Raw genomic sequence first — 8,095 nt, 5'->3', positions numbered from 1 at the left:
TACCTACCCTTACTGTACCTATCCTTGCCTTACCTAACCTACCCTACCCTACCCTACCCTATCCTTGACTTTACCTTACCTACCCTACCCTTGACTTTACCTTACCTACCCTACCCTTGACTTTACCTTACCTACCCTACCCTTACTCTACCTATCCTTTCCTTACCTTACCTACCCTACCTTTACTCTACCTATCCTTTCCTTACCTTACCAATCTTACCCTTACTTTACCTACCCTTACCTACCTACCCTTACCTACTACACCCTTACTTTACCTTTCCTTGCCTTACCTTACCTACCCCACCCTGACCTACCCTCCCCTACCCTTACTTTACCTATCCTGGCCTGAGCTTACCTACCCTACCCTTACTTTACCTATCCTTGCCTGAGCTTACCTACCCTACCCTTACTTTATCTATCCTTGCCTTACCTTACCTACCCTACCCTTACTTTACTTATCCTTGCCTTACCTTACCCTACCCTTACCTATCCTACCCTTGCTTTACCTATCCTTGCCTTACCTTACCTACCCTACCCTTACTTTACCTACCCTTACCTACCCTACCCTACCCTTACTTTACCTATCCTTGCCTTACCTTACCTACCCTACCCTTACTTTACCTATCCTTACCTACCCTTACTTTACCTATCCTTACCTACCCTACCCTTACCTACCCTACCCTACCCTTACCTATCCTTGCCTTACCTTACCTAACCTACCCTTATCTACCCTACCCTTACCTACCCTACCCTTACTTTACCTATCCTTGCCTTACCTAACCTACCCTACCCTTACCTACCCTACCCTACCCTTACCTACCCTTACCTACCCTTACCCTTACATACCCTACCCTTACTTTACCTTACCTACCCTACCCTTACCTACCCTACCCTTACCTTACCTTACCCTTACCTTACCTTACCCTTACCTTACCTTACCTACCCTACCCTTACCTACCCTACCCATACTTTACCTATCCTTGGCTTACCTTACCTAGCCTCGCCTTACTTATCCTTGCCGTACCTAGCCTTGCCCACCCTCACTTAACTTAACCTCACTTAACATAACCTAACCTCATTTAACATAACCTAACCTCAATTTTTCTGTCCTCACCTAACCTAACCTCGTTTATCCTTACCTTGCTAACTCTTTCTTTGCCTATCATTACCTTGTCTACCCATACCTTACTTACCCACACTTTACCTATTCATATTTTACCTATTCTTACCTTACCTATTCATGCTTACCAGCATTTACCTTATCGACTCATATTTATCTTACCTTTACCTTAGCTAATGTACCCTTACTTTACCTTGTCTAATGTACCCTTACCTTAGCTAATGTACCCTACCTTGGCCAATGTACCCTTACATTACCCTAGGTAATGTACCCTTACTTTACCCTAGATAATGTACCCTTACTTTACCCTAGGTAATGTATCCTTACTTTACCTTAGCTAATGTATCCTTACCTTAGCTGATGTACCCTTATTTTTTTCATAGCTAATGTAACCTTGCCTTAGCTAATGTACCCTTATTTTGCCTTAGCTAATGTACCCTTATTTTGCCTTACCTAATGTATCCTTACCTTAGCCAATGTACTTTACCATAGCCAATGTATCCATACTTTACCTTAGCTAATGTACCCTTACTTTACCTTAGCTAGTGTACCCTTACCTTAGCAAATGTACCCTTACCTTAGCAAATGTACCCTTACCTTAGCCAATGTACCTTTACCTTAGCCAATGTACCTTTACTTTACCCAATGTACCCTTACCCTAGCCAATGTAACCTTATTTTACCTTAGCCAATGTAACCTTATTTTACCTTAGCCATTGTACCCTTACCTTAGCTAATGTACCCTTACCTTACCTTATCTAATGTACCCTTACCTTACCTTAACTAATGTACCCTTACCTTACCTGAACTAATGTACCCTTACCTTAGCCACTGTACCCTTATCTTAGCTAATGTACCCATACTTTACCTTAGTTAACTTACCTTTATCTTACCTCAGCTAACTTATCTTTACCTTATCTCAGCTAACTTACCTTTACCTTATCTCAGCTAACTTACCTTTACCTTACCTCAGCTAATGTACTCTTACCTTACCTTAGCTAACTTACCCCTACCTTACCTCAGCTAATGTACTCTTGCCTTACCTTAGCTAACTTATACTTTAGGCCTGACTGTATCACCCATAACCTTGACTAGACAAAAATGTTGATTAAATATAAGTCTCATTGCTTGAGGGTTACAAAAAATGATTGCCAAGACTAAGCGGCTTTTGTGAGGCACATCATTGTTATTCAAAGAAATGAATCAAAGTTTGGTAGGTAGAAATATAATATATGAAAACCTTGTAAATATATGATGGCACAGAGCAGGAGACCAAAACCCTTCTTATTGATTCAACTTTGGGATTAACCAAGGAATATTCATACTCTTGTGCCCAAGCTACAGCATTTTATCAAGCTCAAGTGGCTTATTCAAAATGGAGGGCTAATAAAGGTTTTGCCAGTGATGGGTATATGCACCCTTGTTAATCACTTAAAACTCTTTGTTTACCTTAATACAAGTGCATATACCTCTGTTAATCAGTTAGAACTCTTTGTTGGCCTTGATACAGGTGCATATACCTCTGTTAATCCCTTAAAACTCTTTGTAGACCTTGATACAGGTGCATATGCCTCTGTTAATCCCTTAAAACTCTTTGTAGACCTTGATACAGGTGCATATACCTCTGTTAATCCCTTAAAACTCTTTGTAGACCTTGATACAGGTGCATATGCCTCTGTTAATCCCTTAAAACTCTTTGTAGACCTTGATACAGGTGCATATGCCTCTGTTAATCACACAGAACTCTTTGTAGACCTTGATACAGGTGCATATACCTCTGTTAATCCCTTAAATCTCTTTGTAGACCTTGATACAGGTGCATACACCTCTGTTAATCACACAGAACTCTTTGTAGACCTTGATATAGGTGCATATACCTCTGTTAATCCCTTAAAACTCTTTGTAGACCTTGATACAGGTGCATATACCTCTGTTAATCCCTTAAAACTCTTTGTAGACCTTGATACAGGTGCATATTCCTCTGTTAATCCCTTAAAACTCTTTGTAGATCTTGATACAGGTGCATGTACCTCTGTTAATCCTTTAAAACTCATTGTAGACCTTGATACAGGTGCACATACCTCTGTTAATCACATAGAACTCTTTGTAGACCTTAATACAGGTGCATATACCCAGAACACCGAAAGGCTATTATTGGATATGGAGATACGTTCTCCGTTGTGGAGTAAAAAAATCACGTTTTTACTAATACCCTTCATTATGTTTATTTACTTGGTAAAATATCTTAATGCCTATTTTTTAACATATTTTTTAATGATTGACTGTTATATTTGTAAGAATTTATTCTCTAATGATTGACTGTTATATTTATAACAGTTTATTTTTTAATGATTGACTTATATTTATAAGAATTTTTTCTTTAATGATTGACTGTAATATTTGTAAGAATTTATTCTTTAATGATTGACTGTTATATTTATAAGATTTTTTTTTAATGATTGACTGTTATCTTTATGAGAATTTATTCATTCACCAGCACAAGAGGCACGAACAGATCAAGAACTTCCCGCTAGAAACAGCTGCTTTATACCTTCACCTAAAACAAGAAAGTGGACTCCACGTAATAATCCTCAAGCTACAGAGAGACCTCAGTCTCCGACCTCATAATCTTGGGTAAGGAATTATTTAAATTTGTTAAATAGTTCAATGTTTTAATTATGGGTTTGTATGTGGAACAGTTATGGGATCTAAAGGACTATCCCAGGCAGTTGAAACTCCTTGGTAAGTAAAGAGAAAGACCTGGAAACCTAGGGTAGGTTATGTGCGTGGGTTTATGTCAGATAAACTACCTTTTTCCTCCCTTTTTAATATTTTCCAAATCGGGAGCCCATAGTTACCCAAGAGGTACATAATTTATGACATGTATTTTCAAATTAGTTTTGGTGTGATTCATTTATATCTCCTGCTAATGTAAGGTTTGTTACACTCGTTATGTTTGTCCCACCTAGCCCCAAAGCCTCTCCCACTGGGATCTTCATTTACTATTTTGGATCTATAAAACATAAGAATGCAATCTGGGTAATTAACTGTTATTGCCCCACCACTAATTGCCGATATAAGACCAATACTATTTATTAGGTTAGATTAGGTTAGGTTTGAATTTTATCCACCTATAGATTAAATAACCTAACCTAACTTAACCGAACCTAACTTAACCAAACCAAACCAAACCAAACCTAACTTCAAAAATAGTATTGTGGTAATATCGGAAATTAGTGGTGGGGCAATAACAGAAAAGTACCATAATCTGTTCTAAAGTGTCATTTTGCATGGAGAAGCTTGACTACAATAGATTAACAGTTGAAGGTATCAGGTTATTGAATGAAAGTGATTTTCAACCAGTGGGAATAGTGAGCATTACAGGATTATTTTGAATTCATTGATTCACATTCATGAAATGTAGAATGAACATGAACTGTTTGGATTTATGAAATTTGCCTCTTAGATCCCAACACAATGACCAGGTAGACTATTCAGAACTAAATGCATTATGAACTTCAAGTTCAGAGGCAGGTATCAAGGTGGAAGAAAGGAAGTGATGAGATTGTTGAAGTAGAAGGCTAAGAAGTGCCTTCAGTTGTGGGCCAAAGGGGTTCTTCAAAGATCACTCAGTCTATACAGTATATAGATTGCATCAGTTGGTACATTGATGACTCTCCCCCATACTGTAATACCCACCTTGCACATCTCTACTAATTTGAATGTAAGCAACATTCCTCTTAGTGTTTTAGCATCACAAGTGGTAGTATGGATAAACTTTGCAAGAGCTCAGTCTTTCTCCAGTTAATTAGCACTTAAGGGGTCGTCAGTTCTCATTTAGCCGTTTCATTCTGGCAAATGAAGTTCGTCTCCACCTAGGGTCAGGTCAGGGGTACCAATCTATCAGCGCAGCCCTGTAAACCGTTGCAGTGGAGAGAGTCTCTCCTTTCTGCATTACTCCGTGGGCAGAGGTAAAGGCAGAGGGTCCAATCCGCCTGCAATGCCCCCAGATGGGGGGATGCCTACAGATCAATTGGAGGAAGTGGTGGTATCACGGGGCGGAAAGATGGACGTTGGATGTCCTTTGATCCGGATTCCTACTCCTGTTCATCAGCTCTCCCTCTCCCCTGATTGCACCACCAGTAATGTCATCATCCTATTTCCATGGATCAATGAAAGATCTGGCCCTTTGGGCAGGAGTCCAGATTGTACTAGATAAAGGCGCTCTTCAAGAGGTTAACGATGGCTACCCAGGCTTCTTCAGTTGACTTCTTGTAGAGAAGGTGTCTGGAGGCTGGAGACCAGTCATCAACCTCTCAACCCTGAATGAGTTTGTTCTGCAGACTCCATTCAAGGTGGAGACTGTAGCTAAGGTCAGGCAAGCAATCAGGCCTTTGGACTAAAAAGTGATGATCGACTTGAAGAATACATACTTCTAGATCCTGATCTATCTATCCTCAGGAAGTATCTTCATATAGTCATAGCCAGCAAAGTGTATCAATTCAGGGTACTTGTACCGTGCTTCTGGCTTTTGAAAGGGCCTCAAGTTTTCACAAGGGTCTTCACTCTAATTTTGGCATAGCACATGCCAACAGCATTCGTCTCCTACGATACCTGGGTGATTGGCTAGTTCTGGCAAACTTAAAGGTAACCCTTCTCCTTCTCCCTTTTGTCATGATCTAGGGAACATGTGGAATCAAAATACTTCTGTTTTATTGCCCATGCAAAGACTCGTATATCTCAAAATGAACATAGACACAGTATCTCGCTTGAGAAAGGTAGCAGTCTCCTTTCTTCAACAGCCTCAGCTGCTGGCACATCAGTGGTAGAGGCTACTAGTACACCTGCTATCCAAGCAGTCGCCTTCACCTTATCCTTTAGCCACTTCACTTTCAGTCGCTTTAGTGCGAGTTGAAAAGACATTGGTCTCAACATCTTAACCATCCTCTCTCACTGGTGGCAATAGGGAAAGGGGCCAAAAAGAACTTAGAATTGTGGCTGGCCAGGCCAAACCTTCTAAAGCAGCTGGCCACTCTCAACGCCACCTCCAGAATGTCTGTTAATGGACGTGTCCAAAGAAAGTTGGGGAGCACACCTTTGTCAGCATATAATATCTGGACGCTAGTCTTAAAAAGTGTGCCCATATCATGTACGTAAATGTGTTGGAGCTGAGAGCAGCCTTTTTGGTACTCCAACAATTTGGCCCTCATCAAACTAGTCATTTGGTTGTTTGATTATCAACAGCACCTGCATAAACAAACAAGGAGGTACCGTGTCACTGCAACTTTGCAAGCTTGCAGTAGAGACTCTTGAGTGGGTGGAGCTCATCTCGATTTCTCTGACAGCTTGTTTCATTCCAGGCAGAAAGAACGTAGTGGCAGCCAAATTGAGCCGAAAGACACAAGTGGTGGGCTTTGAGAGGTCTTTGAATCCTGACTTGCAGAGGTTTGAGAGATTTGTAGTCCTCATTTATGGCAGATTCGCTCTAGCTCGAATCAATTAAAATTAAATCTCTTTGCCACCAATCAGAGGCCATACAACTCAATTCCACCAATACAGGCAGCCCTCAGAGAACATGTAAAGCGTGTGTCCTATCTGACTGGAATCATCTGGGCCAGGCAACAATCTCAAATCTACTTCAGTAGGCTTGTAAACATATGAATCTATATCAAGATCATGCAAACTGGACAACTACAATACTTCCATGGAAAACATCAACTTCGGGCAACTAATTTAGCGGCCATCTTGAAAAAATAGCCATACTCTAGGATTTTCAATTGGTTAATCATCAAAATTTGGTTGGTATCATTATAACAAGAAGTGTCAAATTTTATGCTAGTAACATTATTTTGCACGATACCTCTAAACATTACTATTATCTCCTGTGCACTCTTCTTCCTTCAGATATTTTTGTTGAAGAACCTTCCAGCATAGTCTAGTTCAAGTTTCAAAAGTGTCTGCCACATTGATTTCTAAAGTATGAAGTTGAATATATCAGTTATTCTAATGTAGAGTTCTAAAAAGGGACTCTATCAAATTAACTGTCAAGAGTCTAGTTATGAATTGGTGACGAATATTTCGAGTAAAGATATTTTACTTTTCTTTCAGATGTGTTTGTTTACCTGTAAATTTGAAATTCTAATGTCGAAGCCAGTAAACAAAAAGCTTACTAGTGGGCAGCCCAACCCCCCTTATAACATGGGAAGCAGATGGAAGCTAGAGGAACTTTGATGACACAAGAATATATTATCTATATCAAAGCTGATGACAGGGATGGAAACTCTAAGATTCATCTGACATCAGTTTAAAGATAAGTTAAAATTCTTATTATTTTTTTTTTCAGAAATTTACATCTCAGGTTACATATTATTATTATTATTGTTATTATTATTATTATCATTATTATTATTGTTACTTGCTAGGGTACAACCCTAGTTGGAAAATCAGGATGTTATAAGCCCAGGGGCTCCAACAGGGAAAATAGTTCAGTGAGGAAAGGAGACAAGGAAAAATAAAATATTTTTAGAATAGTAACAATATTAAAATGAATGTTTGATATATAAACTATAAATATTTTAACAAAACAAGAAGAAGAGAAATAAGATAGAATAGTATGCCCGAGTGTACCCTCAAGCAAGAGAACTCTAACCCAAGAGAGTGAAAGACCATGGTACAGAGGCTATGACACTACCCAAGACTAGAGAAAAATGGTTTGATTTTAGAGCGTCCTTCTCCTAGAAGAGCTGCTTACCATAGCCTTATCCTACCAAGAGGAAAGTGGCCACTGAACAATTACAGTGCAGTAGTTAACCCCTTGGATTTAGAAGAATTGTTTGCTAATCTCAATGTTGTCAGGGGTATGAGGACAGTGGAGAATCTGTAATAAATAGGCCAGACTATTCAGTGTGTGTGTGTGTGTAGGCAAAGGGAAAATGAACCGTAACCAGAGAGAAGGATACAATGTAAACTGGCATAA

The 8,095-nt window shown here is 39.4% G+C and overlaps 1 long non-coding RNA gene across 1 annotated transcript in view; it reads left to right on the top strand.

Moving 5' to 3' along the window:
- LOC137644021 (uncharacterized) overlaps window positions 1-7,449 on the top strand; it is an 8,241-nt gene extending 792 nt beyond the window's left edge. The window contains exons 2-3 of the long non-coding RNA XR_011045116.1: window positions 3,617-3,753; window positions 7,228-7,449. This is a non-coding gene — a long non-coding RNA (uncharacterized lncRNA). The remainder of the gene's footprint in view (window positions 1-3,616; window positions 3,754-7,227) is intronic.
- The last annotated feature ends 646 nt before the right edge of the window (window positions 7,450-8,095 follow it).

The sequence above is a fragment of the Palaemon carinicauda genome, chromosome 1 (genome assembly GCF_036898095.1).
Source record: "Palaemon carinicauda isolate YSFRI2023 chromosome 1, ASM3689809v2, whole genome shotgun sequence".
NCBI classification, from domain to species: Eukaryota; Metazoa; Arthropoda; class Malacostraca; order Decapoda; family Palaemonidae; genus Palaemon; species Palaemon carinicauda.
This window is presented reverse-complemented; position numbering and strand designations above follow the sequence as displayed.